Source organism: Heptranchias perlo, chromosome 20 (assembly GCF_035084215.1).
Source record: "Heptranchias perlo isolate sHepPer1 chromosome 20, sHepPer1.hap1, whole genome shotgun sequence".
In the NCBI taxonomy this organism is placed as follows: Eukaryota; Metazoa; Chordata; class Chondrichthyes; order Hexanchiformes; family Hexanchidae; genus Heptranchias; species Heptranchias perlo.
In genome coordinates, this window is record NC_090344.1 from 30,221,433 (window position 1) to 30,239,202 (window position 17,770).

General features: G+C 43.8%; 2 non-coding genes across 2 annotated transcripts; both read right to left on the reverse strand.

Moving 5' to 3' along the window:
- Nucleotides 1-3,386: 3,386 nt before the first annotated feature.
- On the reverse strand, nt 3,387-3,457 carry trnag-gcc (transfer RNA glycine (anticodon GCC)). Its single transcript has one exon. It is a non-coding gene; the product is annotated as a tRNA-Gly (tRNA).
- Nucleotides 3,458-17,128: 13,671 nt separating this feature from the next.
- Nucleotides 17,129-17,217, reverse strand: trnap-agg (transfer RNA proline (anticodon AGG)). The gene is given in 2 exon segments: nt 17,129-17,164; nt 17,182-17,217. It is a non-coding gene; the product is annotated as a tRNA-Pro (tRNA).
- Between the last annotated feature and the right edge of the window lie 553 nt (nt 17,218-17,770).

The window sequence follows — 17,770 nt, forward strand, 5'->3', positions numbered from 1 at the left end:
AGTGTTCAAAATCATGAAGGGTTGAGATAAATAAATAAAGAGAAACTGTTCCCATTGGCGGAAGGGTCGAGAACCAGAGGACACAGATTTAAGGTGATTGGCAAAAGAACCAAAGGCGATATGAGGAAACAGTTCTTTCCCCAGCGAGTAGTTATAATCTGGAATGCGCTGATTGAAAGGTGGCTTTCAAAAAGCAATTCGATAAATACTTGAAGGGAAATAAATTCGGAGCTAACGGGAAGGAGCGGGGGAACGGGACTATCTTGACTGCTTTAACAACGAGCCGGCACGAGCTCGATGGGCCGAATGGCCTCCCTCTCTGCTGTAACCATTTTATGATTCTATGATTCTGTTTATACTCTTTATTTTCTTTGCATGCATTTCTCTATCTCTCCCTGTCTCTGTCTCTTGTGTTGTCCTCTAATGGACTTCTCAGGCTTCCGTGAACGGCGACGGCTGATCGATCCTGCAACACCAGCAGAGAAGGTTAAAGAAAGGTTGAGACGGTAGGAAAAGTAAAGGTGCAACCCCGCTGCTGCAGTCAATGTCTAAACATTAAGATCTCTTCGCTCTCACAGTAAAACAAAGCACAAATTTGATTAAAGTATACTTATGGGAGAGTGTATGTTATCACCATGCCGAGACAGACGGCAAAACATATCATAGAATCATTAAAATTTACGTTAGCGGAGGCCATTCGGCCCATCATGTTTGTACCGGCCGGAAAAGAGATATCCAGCATCACCCGATTTACCAGCGTTTAGTCCGTAGTCTTGTCGGTTACGGCTCTTCAAGTGCATATTGAAGTCCTTTTTAAATCCGATGAGGGTTTCTGCTTCTCTCACCCTCTCAGGCAGTGAGTTCCAGACCCCCACCACCCGCTGGGTGGAACAAAATTCCCCTCTGCTCCAATCTAATCCTTCTACCAATTACCTTAAATCTATGACCCTTTTTATTGAACTCTCTGCTACGTGAATCAGGTCCTTCCTATCCACTCTATCGAGGCCCGTGATAATTTTATACACCTCAATTAAATCTCGCCTCAGCCTCGTCGGTTCCAGAGAAAACAACCTCAGACGATCCAATCTATCCTCATAGCCAAAATTCTCCACTCTTCGCAACATCGTCGTAAATCTCTGTACCATTTCGAGTGTAGTCCCATCTTTCCTGTAATGTGGTGACCAAAACTGTACGCAATACTCCAGCTGTAGCCGAACTAGTGTTTTCTTCAGTTCCAGAATAACCTCCCTGCTCTTACATTCTATGCCTCGGCTAATAAAGCAAAGTATCCTTTATACCTTTTTAACCACCTGAACCACCTCTCCTCTTCCCTTCAGGGATCTGTGGACATGCACTCCAAGGTCTCTCTTTTTAACGACACCTCTCAGTATCCTCCAAAGCAATGTAGTTTCCGAGCAACTAATTCTGAAACGTCTTGCTTGATCATATAAGTCGGAGAGACGAAACCAATTTAGTAAAGGGAAACTAATATTGGTGACTGGAAATAGTTAGTGTACAACTTGATATTGCTGTATACCGGAATAGAAAACGAGATTGGATGGACAGAAGAGGTCTGAAAGGGTAGCCGATCGGCTATGGGAGACAGCGAAACTTTAAACTGGCTGCATGATGTAAGTAACAGCGTCTGGTTGGTCTAGATGTATGATTCTTGTTTCGGGGGCTTTGGTTGATTAATATCTGAGAGTCCAGGGGTAAAATCCCCAATAAGCTCTTGCTGTTCAGCTACGTTGAGTGTAAAATACACCAATTGGCTTCTGACATCTTTTCAGTGTTCCTGTTGGTAGGATTAAAGTGCATGTTTGAGCTCCAGAGGACAGAGTGCTGAAGTTTCCAAAGTGCAACACATGTGAAGTAAATAAAATGTCTCAAGATGATGCAGAGATTGATGCTGAATGTGAATCTCCCGCTATTCAGGTGGTCTCATTGATATTGGATGACGGGACAGGGAACGACATATGGAAGTTTGCCGATGACACCAAAATGGGCAGCGTTATAAGCAGTGTAGATTATATAGGAATAGGAACACAGGAACAGGAGTAGACCATTCAGCCCCTCGTGCCTGCTCCGCCATTTGATAAGATCATGGCTGATCTGTGATCTAACTCCATATACCTGCCTTTGGCCCATATCCCTTAATACCTTTGGTTGCCAAAAAGCTATCTATCTCAGATTTAAATTTATAAATTGAGCTAGTATCAATTGCCATTTGCGGAAGAGAGTTCCAAACTTCTACAACCCTTTGTGTGTCGAAATGTTTTCTAATCTCGCTCCTGAAAGGTCTGGCTCTAATTTTTAGACAGTGCCCCCTAGTTCCAAAACCCCCAACCAGCGGAAATAGTTTCTCTCTATCCACCCTATCTGTTCCCCTTAATATCTTATAAACTTCGATCAGATCACCCCTTAACCTTCGAAACTCTGGAGAATGCAACCCCAATTTGTGTAATCTCTCTTCGTAACTTAACCCTTGAAGTCCGGGTATCATTCTGGTAAATTCCAGAGAGACATTAATATAATGAATGAATGGGCAAAACTGTGGCAAATGGATTTCAATTTAGGCAAGTGTGAGGTCATCCACTTTGGACCTCAAAAGGATAGATCAGAATACTTTATAAAAGGTGAAAAATTCGAAACTGTGGAGTTCCAAAGGAACTTCGGTGTCCATGTACATAGATCAATAACATGTCATGGACAGGAACAGAATATAATCAAAAAGGCTAATGGAATGGTGGCCTATATGTTTAGAGGATGAGAATAGACATTATGCTACAGCTACACAAAGCTCTGGTTGGACCACACCTGGAGTACTGTGTTCAGTTTTGGGCACCGCACCTTAGGAAGGATATATTGGCCTTGGAGGGAGTGCAGTGTGATTTACCAGAAAGATAACTGGACTCTAAGCGATAAATTACGAGGAGAGATTACACAAACTATAGTTGTATTCCCTTCAATTTAGTAGATTAAGGGTTGATGTGATCGAAATGTTCAAGATATTAAGAGGAACTGATGTGGTAGATGGATAGAAACTATTTCCGCTCGTTGGGGTGTCTAGGACTTGGGGACATAGGCTAAACATTAGAGTCAGACTTTCAGGAGTGAAGTGAGGAAACACTTCTGCAAGCAAAGTGTTGCAGAAGTGTTTCCTCTTCCATAAACAGCAGTTGATGCGAGCTCAATTGTTAATTTCAAACCCGTGATTTATCGATTTTTGTTAACCAAAGATATTTCGAGATATGGGACTAAGGCGGATACAGGAATTTCGGTCACAACTCAGCCTTGATCGTGTTGAGTTCCGGAACAGGCTCGACGGACCAAACACCACAATCCTGTTCCGAAGTTCCTCATTGGTGCAGAATGCAAAACGATCTTGCATTGGCCGGGAATCGAACCCGGGTCTCCCGCGTGGCAGGCGAGAATTCTACCCCTGAACCACCAATGCTTGCTATTATAGAAGTTACATGCTCCTATATGGAATGCTGTCTAAACTAACATGCCGTTTCCAGCTGCGATGGCCGAGTGGTTCAAGCGTTGGTCTCAAAACCCCATTTGGGTTTTCCTGCCGAGGTTTGAATTCTGCTCGCAACCCCCAACTGTTTAAAGATCTCTTCAATGCTCAAATAGATTAATTGGAGTTAATTGACCGCATTTACCTCTCTCCCAGCATCAGAGATACTTCAACGTGGCCAGTGCTTTTAATTGAGAGTCCAATCTTCTCTTGCAAGATTTCAAGACCCGAGAAGGAATCTCTCCCAATCTGTAACTTAAATTCTGGTCGTTTGCAAAACCTGACATTTATACTCTTTATTTTCTTTGCATGCATCTCTCTATCTTTCCCTGTCTCTGTCTCTTCTCTCTCTGTTGTGCCCGACGGGCTTCTCAGGCTTCCTTGAACGGCGAAGGCTGATCTCACCTGCAACACCAGCAGAGAAAGGTAAAAAAAAGGCACTGAGACGGTTGGAAAAGTAAAGGTGCAACCCAGCTGCTGCAGCTAATGTCTACACACTTATGTCTCTTCACTCTCACAGTGAAACAAAGCATCAATTTGATTAAAGTATACTTCTGGTCGAGTGTATATTATCGCGATGCCGAGACAGACGGCAATTATATCATAGAATCCGAGAAAGTTATGCCAAAGAAGGAAGCCATTCTGCACATCGTGCCTGTGCCGGCCGAAAAATCGGTACCGAACCTCATCTCACTTTCCAGCGTTTGGTCTCGAATCTTGTCGGTTACGGATCTTCACGTGCATATTGAAGTTTTTATTTTTCAATGCGATGAGGGTTTCCGCCTCTCCCACCCTTTCTGGCAGTGATTTTCCGACCCCCACACCCACCTCCCTCTGGATGGAAAAAAAAATCACTCCCCTCTAATCATTCTACCGATTACCTAAGATTGATGTATCCTGATCATTGACCTCCCTACGAAGGGAAATAGGTCCTTACTATACACTCGATCGAGGCCCGTCATAATGTTATACACCTCAATTAAATCTCCCAACAGCCTCCTCAGTTCCAAAGCAAACAACCCCAGCTTATCCAATCTAATCTCATAGCTAAAATTCTCCAGTTCTGGCAACATTGTCTTAAATCTTCTCTGTACCATCTCTCGTGCAATCACATCTTTCCTGGAATGTGGTGACCACAACTGTACGCAGTATTCTTGCTGTGGCCTAACTATTGTTTGATAAATTTCAACCAGAACCTCCCCTGCTCTTATATTCTATGCCTCGGCTAATAAAGGAGAATATTCTTGATGGCTTCTTAACCACCTTATCTAGCTGTTCTGCTACCTTCTGTGATCTGTGGACATGCACTCCAATGTTTTGCTGTTTATCTACATCTCTCAGTCTCCTCCCAAGCAATGTAGTTTCAGAGCAACTAATTCTGAAACGTCTTACTTCATAATTCAAGTCGTACAGTCGAAACCAATTTGTTAAACGGAGACTAATATTGGTGACTGGAAATAGTTAATGTACAACTTGATATTGTTGTGCACCGGAACAGAAAACGAGATTGGATGGACAGAAGAGGTCTGAAAGAATGGCCGATCGGCTGTGGGAGGCAGCGCACCTTTCAACTGACTCCACGGCTTCAGCATCAGCGGTTTGTTGGTCTAGGGGTGTGATTTTCGCTTAGAGGGTTGTGTTATGTGATACGCGCGCGATCTCAGCTTCAAATCCCGCATGACCCCTCCTCTTTCTGTGCTTTTAGTGAAAAGTCACCAATTAGCTTCCGATATCTTTTCAATGTTGCTGTTGGTGGAATTGAATTATATCCAGAGAATGTTTGAGCTCCAGAGGACAGAGTGCGGAAATTTCCAAGGCACAACACAGGTGAAAAAATAAATGTCTCAATATGATGAGGAGATTGAAGCTGAATGTGAATTTACCCCAGTGCAGTCGGTCTCATTGATATAAGATGACGGGATAGAGAGCGACATGTGCAGATGACGCCAAGATGGGCAGCACTGTCAGCAAAGTAGATGGAAGCAGAACATTACAGAGAGTATTTAATATAATAAATGAATGGGCAAAACTGTGGCAAATGGATTTCAATTTAGGTAAGTGTGAGGTCATCCAACTTGGACCTATAGAGCATTGATCAGAATACGTTCTAACTGGTGAAATGCTCGAAACCGTGGAGTTCCAAAGGGACTTAGCGGTCCATATACATAGATCATTAAAATGTCATGGACAGGTGCAGAAAATAATCAAAAAGGCTAATGGAAAACTAGCGTTTATATCTAAAGGACCAGAATACAAGGTGATAGACATTATGCTACAGCTATACAAAGCTCTGGTTAGACCACACCTGGAGTACTGTGTTCAATTCTGGGCACCGCACCTTAGGAAGGATATTTTGGCCGTGGAGGTAGTGCAGTGTAATTTTGCTAGATTGATACCTGGAATCCAAGGGTTAAATTACGAGGGGAGATTACACAAACTCGGGTTGTATTCCCTGGAATTTAGTTGAATAAGGGCTGATTTGATTGAAGTTTTCAAGATATTACGGGGAACTGTTGGTGTTGATGGAGAGAAACTCTTCCCGCTCGTTCGGATGTCTAGGACTCGGGAACCTGGCCTAAAAATTGGAGTCAGGAATTTCAGGAGTGAAATTAGTTAACACTTCGACAAGCAAAGGGGGGTAGAAGTTTGGATCTCACTTCTGCAAGCGACAGTGTCAGCTTAATTGTTGATTTTAAACCTGAGACTGATAGATTTGCGGAACCGGCTCGAGTGGCTAAACTCATCTTCCTAATTGGTGCAAAACATGAAACGTTCATGCATTGTCCGCGAATCGAATCCGTGTCAGAGGCCAGAATTCTATCCCAGAGCCACCAATACTCGTACGTACACGCACTGCATATGTACATTTATGTTACTCTCATAGTGATTGAAAGCAGCAATTTGAGTAAACTATACTTATGGTAGAATGTAAACTATGACGATGTCGAGACAGACGATTATGTTGTTTCAGAGCAATTCATTTTGCATAGTGTTACTTGATAATGCAAGTCTTACATTCAAAGCAAATTTGATAAAGAGCGAGAAATATTGTTGATATGAAATGATCAGTGTGGAACCTGATATTGCTCTACATCGTGCATCGTAGAAGAAAGCGGGATTGTATGGACAGAGCCTTCTGAAAGGATGGCGGAACGGCTGCATGGCAGCGAAATTTTACAGCGGCTGCACGGCTCTGTTGCTTGTTGGTCTTTGGGTCTGAATGTCGCTCAGGAAGTTCGAATCGTTCAAAATTCCGAATGAGCCCTGTTATGTCCCCATTTTTAGTCAAAAATCACCAATTGGCTTCTTACATCTTTTCAGCGGTGTGGAAGGCAGTTTTGACTTATCTCCAGCAGAGCATGTTTGAGCACCAGAGGAAAGAAAGCAAAGGGTTTGTCCATGCAACACAAGTAGACGAAATGAAGATCATCTTTCAAGAAGTTGTAGATTGAAGCCGGCACATGAATTTATCCCAATTCAGACAATCTCATGGGTACAGAACAAAAAAGGTAAAGGATGCTGCATTGGCCTGGAACCAAACCTCTGGTTTCCCACCAGCAGGCGAGGGTTCCACCACTGAACCACCAATGGACACACGGCTGCAGGCAGCACGTGTAGCTTTGGATACATGTCTAGAACATGCACTCTGGCAGAGTTCCTGTGATTACCCTGCGCAATCGACTCGACAGCCGCGCGATGCCTTTGTGTTAACTTATAGATTAAGCATGGTCGTGAAATTCACTGGGGGTTCGAAACCAGCTTACACGACGATTGTGAAACAGTCAAATAAATAAGAGCTGTAATTACCAGGCAGTGTTTACTTCTCTCAGAGGTTAAGGGATAATCCAGCCCAATGTTCACCTTTAAGATTTCACGACTTGAGACAGAATTTCAAAAAAACTGTACCTTAAATTCTGCTCAATCACAGAATTTGGAGATTTATACTATTTTATTTCTTTGCATGCATCTCTCTATCGCTGTCTACGTTTCTTCTCTCTCTTATCAGGCTTCCTTGAACGGCCAGGTCTGGAAACCGGGGATGGAAACGACTGTCGGATCTTCAGTCCAATTGTTGGATTTCGACGGGATGAGCTTTGCTATTTTCCGTCTCCGTTTTCGGAAAATATAAACCCAGATGGGATTTCACCTCCTCAGTCCCGTCACCTCCGGGTAATGGGAATGAACCCAATCTATCGCTCGGTCGGAACATCCGTATTCTCATTGCTTAAGTATAAAATTACGGGGTTACAGCTATATTCAGGAGCATTTTAGAAATTAACACGTAACAGACTTATGCGAAAACTAGAAGCACGTGGAATTAAAGGACCTGTGGTAACGTGGGCACCTAATTGGCTCAGGAATGGGAGGCAGAGAGTCGTGGTGAACGGATACCCTTATACATTAGGGTCTCTATACTTGAATTATGTTTTCCTTTATTGGAGCATAGGAACAGGAATCGGCCATTCAGCCCCTCGAGCCTCCAGGTTAACACATCCTTCCTGAGGTGGAGTGCCCAGAACTGAATGATGTCCTCCAGATGAGGTCTCACCAGAGCTCTGTGCAGCTGTAACATAGCTTCCACCCCTTTGTATTCCAGCCTTCTTGAAATAAACGGGGAGAGTAAGAGCTCAAGAATGAAAGCGAGAGAGAGCAAGACGAATAGAGAGAGACAGACAGACAAACAGATCACGAGGCATTGGAGAAACCGTCGCTGTGTAGATTTCTCAGGAGCTGCTGTGAATCCCCACTGAGCTTTCGAACCACTTGCTCCACCGCAGCAAAAAGTCATAAGCAGCAAATGGGTAATGTGAAATCACATAATCGACAGCCGATTTGTGGCGCAATGGGTCGCACGTTGGACTTCAAATCACCAGCTCCAAAGTTGTGGATTCCAATTTGACTACCGTTGAAGTTGAGGGCTCAATTTTGGTGGTGGGAATTAGAACTTTGCAGCAAAACCACAACAGGATCACGAATGTTCATCAAAGAAGGGAAATAACCTGAAAATCGCAAGAATTCAAGTAATCGTGACTGAGCGGTCTAACACGCTGGTTTAAAGCTCCAGTTAAATCCCATAATTTGTAGATGGATCAAAATCATGGTTTGTGGCTCCAATTCCGCAGCCTCCTTCCTGTAAACTAATAAAACTAAACATCTCATCTGTTTTTACAACAGCGTAGGCCGGAGGAACCACATGGCTAAACAAATAACTAGATGCATTTTGTAACACACCAATTGCACATTCTACTCCGTTCGAAATGTTCACAAAGAAAAGGATTGGTTGATCTCGATGAGAGTCAACTAACAACCTCGCCATTTCCCGACCCTGGACTGTCATATAAGGACCGCCCACTGACTGATCGCGCCGCAAGAGCCCGGTCACTTTGATCACCCGTCCCACTCTGCTGGAAGGAATATTAAGGTGAGCGGCCCTCACCTGTGGGAACGTGTCCTGTCCCCGTGATGAAAATAATATCTGCACTTTCACTTTCAGCTTCTTTCACATCCTCTGCTCCATCGCACTGCATTCGGGTTTTCTGTGAACAGGTCAAAATAAACATTGGCAGAAATTCTAAGAGCATTGGGATTCAAACCCACGCCTCCATAGAAATTAAATGTAACACCTTAGACCGCGTGGCCGCGCTACCATCATGTCACAGTAATGTTTAAAGAGCTGTTTAATGCACAAATATATGAATTGAAGCTAATTGACGGCATTTACCCCGTGCTGGGGCTGTTCTCCTTCGAGCAGAGAAGGTTAAGAGGAGATTTGATAGAAGTGTTCAAATCATGAAGGGTTTAGATAAAGTAAATAAAGAGAAACTGTTCCCATTGACAGAAGGATCGAGAACCAGAGGACACAGATTTAAGGTGATTGGCAAAAGAACCAAAGGCGACATAAGGAAACACTTGTTTTACCCAGTGAGTATTTATAATCTGGAATGCGCTGCCTGAAAGGGTGGTGGAAGCAGATTCAGTCGTGACTTTCAAAAAGGAATTGGATAAATACTTGAAGGGAAATAAATGCAGGGCTGCCGGGAAGTGGCGGGGGAATAGGACTAACTGGATCGGTCTTACAATGAGCCAGCGCGGGCTCGATGGACCGAATAGCCTCCTATGCTGTAACCATTTTATGATTGTATGATTCTATTGATAATCCTTATTTTCTTTGCATGTATTTCTCTATCTCTCCCTGTCTCTGTCTCTTGTGTTGTCCCCTGATGGACTTCTCAGGCTTCCTTGAACGGCGTTGGCTGATCGATCCTGCAACACCAGCAGAGAAAGTTAAAGAAAGATTGAGACAGGAGGAAAAGTAAAGGGGCAACCCAGCTGCCGCAGCCAATGTCTACACATTAATGTCTCTTCGCTCTCAATTAAGTCACTCTCTTTTCATTCCTCTTATTTCGTTCTTTTTCTTTCTGCCTCCAGCACCTTTATCTGTATCCTGTTTTTATTCCCTCATGTGTCTCTGCTGGATGATCCAAAATTCAGACCCGCCGCTTCTTCCAGCTTTTTCTTCCTTCCACAATAATGGTCCATTTCATTGAGACTTTACTGCGGCCTTGCTACTCTAACATTCACCTTCACATTCTTACGCCTTTATGTTTGCTCTATATCGACCCCTGTTCCTCGGGGGCACATGGCCCGTTCATTTGTGCCTTGAAACATTTCCACCTGCGTAACTGTTCCAGAGACAAGCACAAAGAAAGCAGGTCTGGCATTCCGAAGGACAGCGGCATAGTTTTCCGTGTAATTTCCATGGGGTATCTTGTGACACGGGGGATGTTAACTGAAGAACTGGGATTTGTTTTCATGGTCGTTGGAGCTTTTCCCCGAGCAGTTGATGTGCGGGAGAGACGGGCGGCGCTACATAGCTACGAATGACGGCTGAAAGGTGCACTTTTGACAATCTGGGCGGTGCAGTCAGTTCGGAAATGTTCCGCTTGATCTTAATAGGTCTGTGGAAATATCTGATTCAAAAGGAATGAGGAGAAATGAAAAGAGCGGCAATGGTGAAAAGGTGTCGATTGCAGGAGATTCGCCGTGAGCGAAAGGTCCTTTGAAAGCTTGGCGAAGAGGGGAATTTTGTTCGGAAACGGCAGACTTTAAGCGCGTGAGGAAAGTGAAGTGCGAGCTGCGTTCTTGGGTCAAATTGGGTGTTTTCAGGCAAACAGCCATTGTGAAAGCATAAAAATGAAAACAGAAAATGCTGAAAACGCTGAACAGGTCAGGCAGCACCTGTGGAGAAAGAACCAGAGGGAACGTTCCAGCTGCATGACCTTTGTCATCAGAACTAAAAGGTTTGTCATGTGTTTGAGCAACTTTGCTGTCGAAGATGCCAGCTTCCATCTCTGAATTATATGGGTTCGAATCTTACTGCTGCCAGAATTTGTCGAGTTTTTCATTTTGGCCGCCACACCAAAAACCCTTCTTTAATAAGAAGTGTTTTTCCGCATTTCTGGTTTACACCTGTTTGTAAAATTCAGCAAAGTCTGGATTGCCACCCAACTGTTTCTTAGACGGAGGTGTTCGGACTGTAAGGTGTGATCTCGGTGAAGTATCAATCAATGTGAACAATGGCGCCCTGGTGAACCGAGTACCTCTTATAGTCAGTATAATATCAAAGATATGTAACATAATTATGAATTTCTTCTTTACATCACACTAGGATTTATTATCAGGGAATGGACATGAGCAGGTCGATTTACGTCACGCTCCGGTCGCTTTGCATCGCCCCCGACACATAGAATAGAATCATAGAAAGGTCACAGCACGAAAAGAGGCCATTCGGCACATCGAATCCGTGCCGACAATCTGCCAGTGCAATCCAGACAGACCCACTCCCCCACCCTCTCCGTGTAGCCCTGCATTTTCTTTCGTTTCAAATACTTATCCAGTTCCTTATTAAAGACCATGAGTGAATCTGCCTCCACCACCCCCTCGGGCGGTGTATTCCAGATCCTAAACACTCGCTGTGCAGAAAAGTTTTTCCTCATGTCACCTTTGGTTCTTTTGCCAAACACCTTAAATCTATGTTCTTTGGTTTTTGATAGGAACAGTTTCTCTCGATCGACTCTGTCTGGATCCTTCATGATTTTGAATACCTCTATTAAATCTCCTCGTAACCGTCTCTGTTCCAAGCAGAACAACCCCAGCTTCTCCAATCTATCCATGAAACTTATGCCCCTCATCCCTGGAATCTTTACAGTGAATCTCTTCTGTGGGGATTCGGTATTAACATCGCCGAATCCCCCACCATCAACATACTGGTGGTCACCATGAACCAGAAACATAACTGGACCAGCCACAGAGGCTGGATATTCTGCGCCAAGTGACTCACCTTCGAATTCCCTAAAGCCGTTCAACCATCTACAAGGCGCAAGTTGAGTGAGTTCGAATACCCATGTGATGGTCATCGACCTGAAACGTTAATTCTGTTTCTATGTCTAAAGATTCTGCCTGACCTGCTGAGGATACGCACATTTACAGTTTCTGTTTCAGGTTGGCAACAGAGTCAGTATTTTCATTTTGAATAAAGGGGCTTTCACGCATTTCTCCATGCGACGAGGTGGTTGAGAGGTTAAGGCGATAACCTGCCAATCTGTAATGCTCTGCAAGCGTGGGTTCAAATCCCATCTTCGTCGTTATTGTGTTTAAGTTTTGTTCCTCTCATTCGTGAAAGAATGTCTGGTTCAAGTCCCATCCTTCTCGAAACGGCAGTCGGAGGGTTGTGCATTGTTTGCTGAAATCAGCTACAGTTCCTTCCAGGAAGGTGTTGAGATTGTTTGGTCGCGAAGTATCAGATTGAAGATTGGTGTCATTGTAAAAAGAGTAAATCTTATGGTCATCGTAAGAGAAACGTATGTACCATAATTATGATTTATGTCCGGATCATTGCGTGTCTGTGTCTGTTAAAAATGGATGTGCTGTAAGTCCCGGATCATTCTCTGTGCGTTTTACCCGATTTTCTTGATACCTTTTTCCTTCTGAACTGAAATGACGATCCTCTCTCGAGAAAACGGTTCACCACCTGCTTCGGGCAACTGGTCGGAAAAATAACAAAAACTGATGAGACCAAGTTCATTCTGCTCGGATTAAATTCCAATCTCCGCACTCTATCCCCCATTCAGACCCACCCCCGCCTGGACATTATAATCTGCGATATTCATAAGGGAATGGAGAAGCAGAATATCACGGTTATAATTTTCTTCGTTGCTCAACACTGAATAACTTCAATTGCAATGATTCAGAAGGTAATCATAGAATCATAGAATCTTACAGCACAAAAGGAGGCCATTCGGCCGTCGTGCCAGTGTCGGCTTTTTCGAAGACCTGTCCAAATTAAACTCACACCCCAGATTTTTCCCCATAACCCTGCAAATTCGTCCTCTTCAATTATGTCCAATTGCCTTTTGAATGATCATATGGAATCGGCTTCCACCACCCTTTCAGGAAGTGCGTTCCTGATCTTATCAAACCCTCTGTGTGAAAATAATTCTCCTCAATTCCCCTCTAGTTCTTTTGCCAATTATTTTAAATGTGTGACCTCTGTTTACCGACCCACTTGCCAGAGGAAACAGTTTCTCCCTACTTGCTCTTTCAAAACCCCTCATTATTTTGAATATCTCTGTTAGGTCTCCCGTTAATCATCTCTGCTGTCAGGAGAATAATCCCAGCTTCTCCAATCTCTCCATAAAACTGAAGTCCCTCATCCCTGGTAACATCCAGGTCAACCTGCTCTGAATCCTCTTCAATGCCTTTTTATCCTAAAGTGTGGTGCCCAGATCTGTACAATATACTCCAGCTGAGGCCTAACCACTGATTGTAAGGATTAGTATAATTTCCTTTTTTTTTTGTATTCAATGCCCCTGTTTACAAAGCCAAGTATCCCATACGCTTTCTTAACCACCTCATCAACTTGCCTTGTTTTATGAATATGAACCCCCAGGTCCCTCTGCTCTTGGAACCCCCCATAATTTGTTCCATTTAGATTATACTGCCTCTCCATGTTCTTCTTCCAAACGTGCATCACTTCACACTGATCGGCGTTAAATCTGTCACGTGACCGCCAATTTCACCAGTCTGTGCACCTCATCCTGAAGTCTGCTATGAACTTGCTCACGATTTACTACGTTGCCAAGTTATGTATCATCCGCAAACTTCGAAATTGTACTCCCTATTCCCAAATCCCAGTCATTTATATATAACAAGAAAAGCAATAGCCCTAATACCGACCCCTGGGGGATTCCACTGCATATTTCTCCCCAGTCAGAAAAACATCCGTTCACCACGAATCTCTGCCTCCTATCCCTCAGCCACGTGACCACCGACCCTTTAATCCCACGTGCTTCTAGTTTTTGAATAAGTCTGTTATGTGTTAATTTCTAAAATGTGTCCTGAAAATAACTGTAACCCCGTAATTTTATTGTTAAACAATGAGAATACAGATATTAAGACCGAACGACAGATCGGGTTCATTCCCATTACCCGAAGGTGTCGGGACCCGAGGAGGTGAAAACCCATCTGGGTTTATATTTCCCGAAAACGGAGACTGAAAATAGCAAAACTCATCCCATCGAAATCCAACAATTGGACGAAGAACCGACAGCCTTTTCCCATCCCGGGTTTCCAGACCTGGCCGTTGAAGGAAGCCCGATAAGTCCATTAGGGAGCAACACCGAAAGTGAAGAAACGCAGACAGAGATAGAGAGATACATGCAAAGAAAAATAGTCTAAATTTCCAATTCTATGATTGAGCAGAATTTAAGCTGCAGCTTAAAGGAAATTCGTCTCATGTCGTGAGATGCACATAGGGCTGGATTATAACTTTATTTCTGAGAGAAGTAAACATTGCTTGGAAACTACAGCTGTTATTTATTTAACCATTTTACAGTGGCGGTGTGAAGTGATTTCGAATCTCAGTCAATTTCAAGACCATGCTTGACCCACTCGTTTGGTCACCCACAGGTAGCACGCGGCTGTAGAGCAGACTGCGCAGGCTTATCACAGGAACTCTACCAGACTGCATGTTCCAGACTTTTATCCAACGCGACACGTGCAAACTGCAGCCATGCGTGCATTGGTGGTTCAGTGTAGAACCCTCGCCTGCCGGTGGGAAACCAGGGGTTTGGTTGCAGTCCAATGCAGCTTCCTTTACCTTTTGTATCTGTACCCATGAAATCGCCTGAATTGGGATAAATTCATGTGCCGGCTTCAATCTGTACAACTTCTTGAAAGATTATCTTCATTTCATCCACGTGTCTTTCGTGGACAAACCCTTTGCATTCTGTCCTCTGGTGCTCAAACATGCTCTGCTGGAGATAAGTCAAATCTGCCTTCTGCACCGCTGAAAGGAAATGAGAAGCCAATTGGTGATCTTTGACTAAAAATGGGGACACAACTGGGCTCATCCGGGATTTGAACCAATGAAACTCCCTGAGAGAAAATCAGACCCAAAGATCAACTCGCAACAGAGCCGTGCAGTCACTGTAAAATTTCGCTGCGACGCAGCCGATCCGCCATCCTTTCAGAGCTCTCTGTCCATACAATTCCGCTTTCTTGTACGATATACGATGTAGAACAATGTCAGGTTCTGCACTAATTATATCATTTCAACAATATCAAATTTGTTTTGAATGTACGACTTGTATTATCAAGTAACACTTTACAGAATGAATTACTCTGAAACTACATTGTCGTCTGTCTCGGCATCGTCATAGTTTACACTCCACCATAAGTACACTTTACTCAAATTGCTGCTTTCATTCACTATGAGAGCGAAGATCCATGAATGTGGAAACATTAGCTACGAATTTATCAGCTGGGTTGCACCTTTACTTTTCCTACTGTCTCCGTCTTTTTTTTCTTTCAAATTCTCTGATATTATTGCCGGTTAGATCAGCTCTCGCCGTTCAACGAAGCCTGAGAAGTCCATCGGGGACAACACAGAGAGACAAAAGACAGAGACAGGGAAAGATAGAGAGATGCAGGCAAAGAAAATGAAGAGTGGAAATGTCAGGTTTTGCAAACGAGCAGAATTTAAGTTCCTGATTGGGAGAGATTCCTTCTCGGGTCTTGAAATCTTGCAAGAGAAGATCTGACACTAATTAAAAGCACCGGCCACGCTGTCGAATCTCTCATTCTGGGAGAGAGATAAATGCGATCAATTAACTCCAATTAATCTATTTCAGCACTTAAGTGATCTTTAAACAGTTGCTCTGCGAGCAGAATTCAAACCTGGGCAGGAAAACCTCAATTGAATTTTGAGTCCAACGCTTTAAACACTCGGCCACCGCAGCTGTAAACGGCATGTTCATTCAGATCGGATTCCAAATGGACACTTGCCGCTATTAAGAACGCGCGCATTGGTTGTGCAGGGGTCGAATTCTCACCTCTTGTGCGGGAGACTTTGGTTCGATTTCCGGCCAATGCAGAATCATTCTCACCAATGAGGAGCTGAGGAATATAAGTATGCCATTTCACCCCTCGAGCCTGTTCCGCAATTCAAACAGATCATGGCTGATATGTGACCAAACTCCAGATAATCGCCTTCGCTCCGTATCGCTTAATAACTTCAGTTAACAAAAATCGATCAATCTCAGGTATAAAATTAACAATTCAGCTCGCATCAACTGCCGTTTGCGGAAGAGAGTTCCAAACTTCTACCTCCCTTTGCTTGCAGAGGTGTTTCCCAACTTCACTCCTGAAAGTCCTGACCCGAATGTTTTGGTGATGTTCCCGAGTCCTAGACATCCCAACCGGCGGAAATAGTTTTTCTCTATCTACTCCATCAGTTCCCCTTAATATTTCGAAAAGTTCGATCAAATCAGCTCTTAATCGACTAAATTCGAGGTAAACCCGAGTTTATGTAATCTCTCCGCGTAATTTAACCCTTGGGGTCCAGGTAACATTCCAGTAAACCGAAGCTGCACTCGCTCCACAGCCGATATATCCTTCCTAAGGTGCGTTGCCCAGAACTGAATACAGTTCTTCAGGTGTGGTCCAAGCAGGGCTTTGTATAGCTGTCGCATAATGCCTATCCCCTTGTATTCTCGTCCTCTAGATATAAAGACCAACATTCCATTAACATTTTTGATTATTTTTTGTACCTGTCAATGACATTTTAATGATGTATGTAGATGGACACATCAGTCTTTTTGGACCTCCACTGTTTCGAGCTTTTCACCATTTACAAAGTATTCTGATCTATCCTTTTTGGTCCAAAGTGGATGACCTCACACTTGACGAAATTCATATCGATTTGCCACAATTTTACCCATTCATTTATTATATTAATACCTCTCTGTAATTTTATGTTTCCATCTGCACTGCTGAAAATGCTGCCCATCTTGGTGTCATCGGCAAACTTGGATATGTGGCTTTCTATCCCGCCATCTAATATCCGCCTGAATTGGAAAAAATCCAAATTTAGCTTCAAACTCCTCATCATCTTGAGACATTTTATTTCCTTCACGTGTGTTGCGCCGACGATACTCCGGCATTGAGTCCACTGGAGCTCAAACATCCTCTGGATCGAATTCAGTTCCACCAACAGCAACACTGAAAACATGTCAGAAGCCAATTGGTGACTTTTCACTAAAAGGAGGGCTCGTCCGGGATTTGAACCCGGGACCTCTCGCATATTACGCAATGAACCGCCCTAAGCGAGAATCATACCCCTAGACCAACGAGCCGCTGTTACTTCAGCTTTGCAGCCAGTGTAAAAGTTCGTTGCCTCCCACAGCCGATCGGCCATCCTTTCAGACCAGGTCTGTGCATCCAATCTCGTTTTCTGCTCCGGTGTCCAGCAATATCAAGTTGCACACCAAATATTTCCAATCACCAATATTAGTCTCCCTTTACCAAATTGGTTTCGAGTGTACGACTTGAGTTGTCAAGTGAGACGTTTCAGAATTATTTGCTCTTAAACTACATTGCTTGGGAGGATCCTGAGAGGTGTGTCGATTTGCGGCACGCTCTGTTCCCTTTGCATCGCCTCATGCACAATGAGTTGAATCATGGAAAGGCTACAGCACGGAAAGTGGCCATTCGGCCCATCGAGTCCGTGCTCGCTCTCTGCAAGAGCAATCCAGCTAGAAACACTCCCCCGCCTTTCCCCGAAGCCCTGCATTTTTTTTCCTTTCAAGTACTTATCCAGTTCCCCTTTTGAAGGCCATGATTGAATCTGCCTCCATCACACCCTCGGGCAGTGCATTCCAGATCCGACCCTCTCGCTGTGTGAAGAAG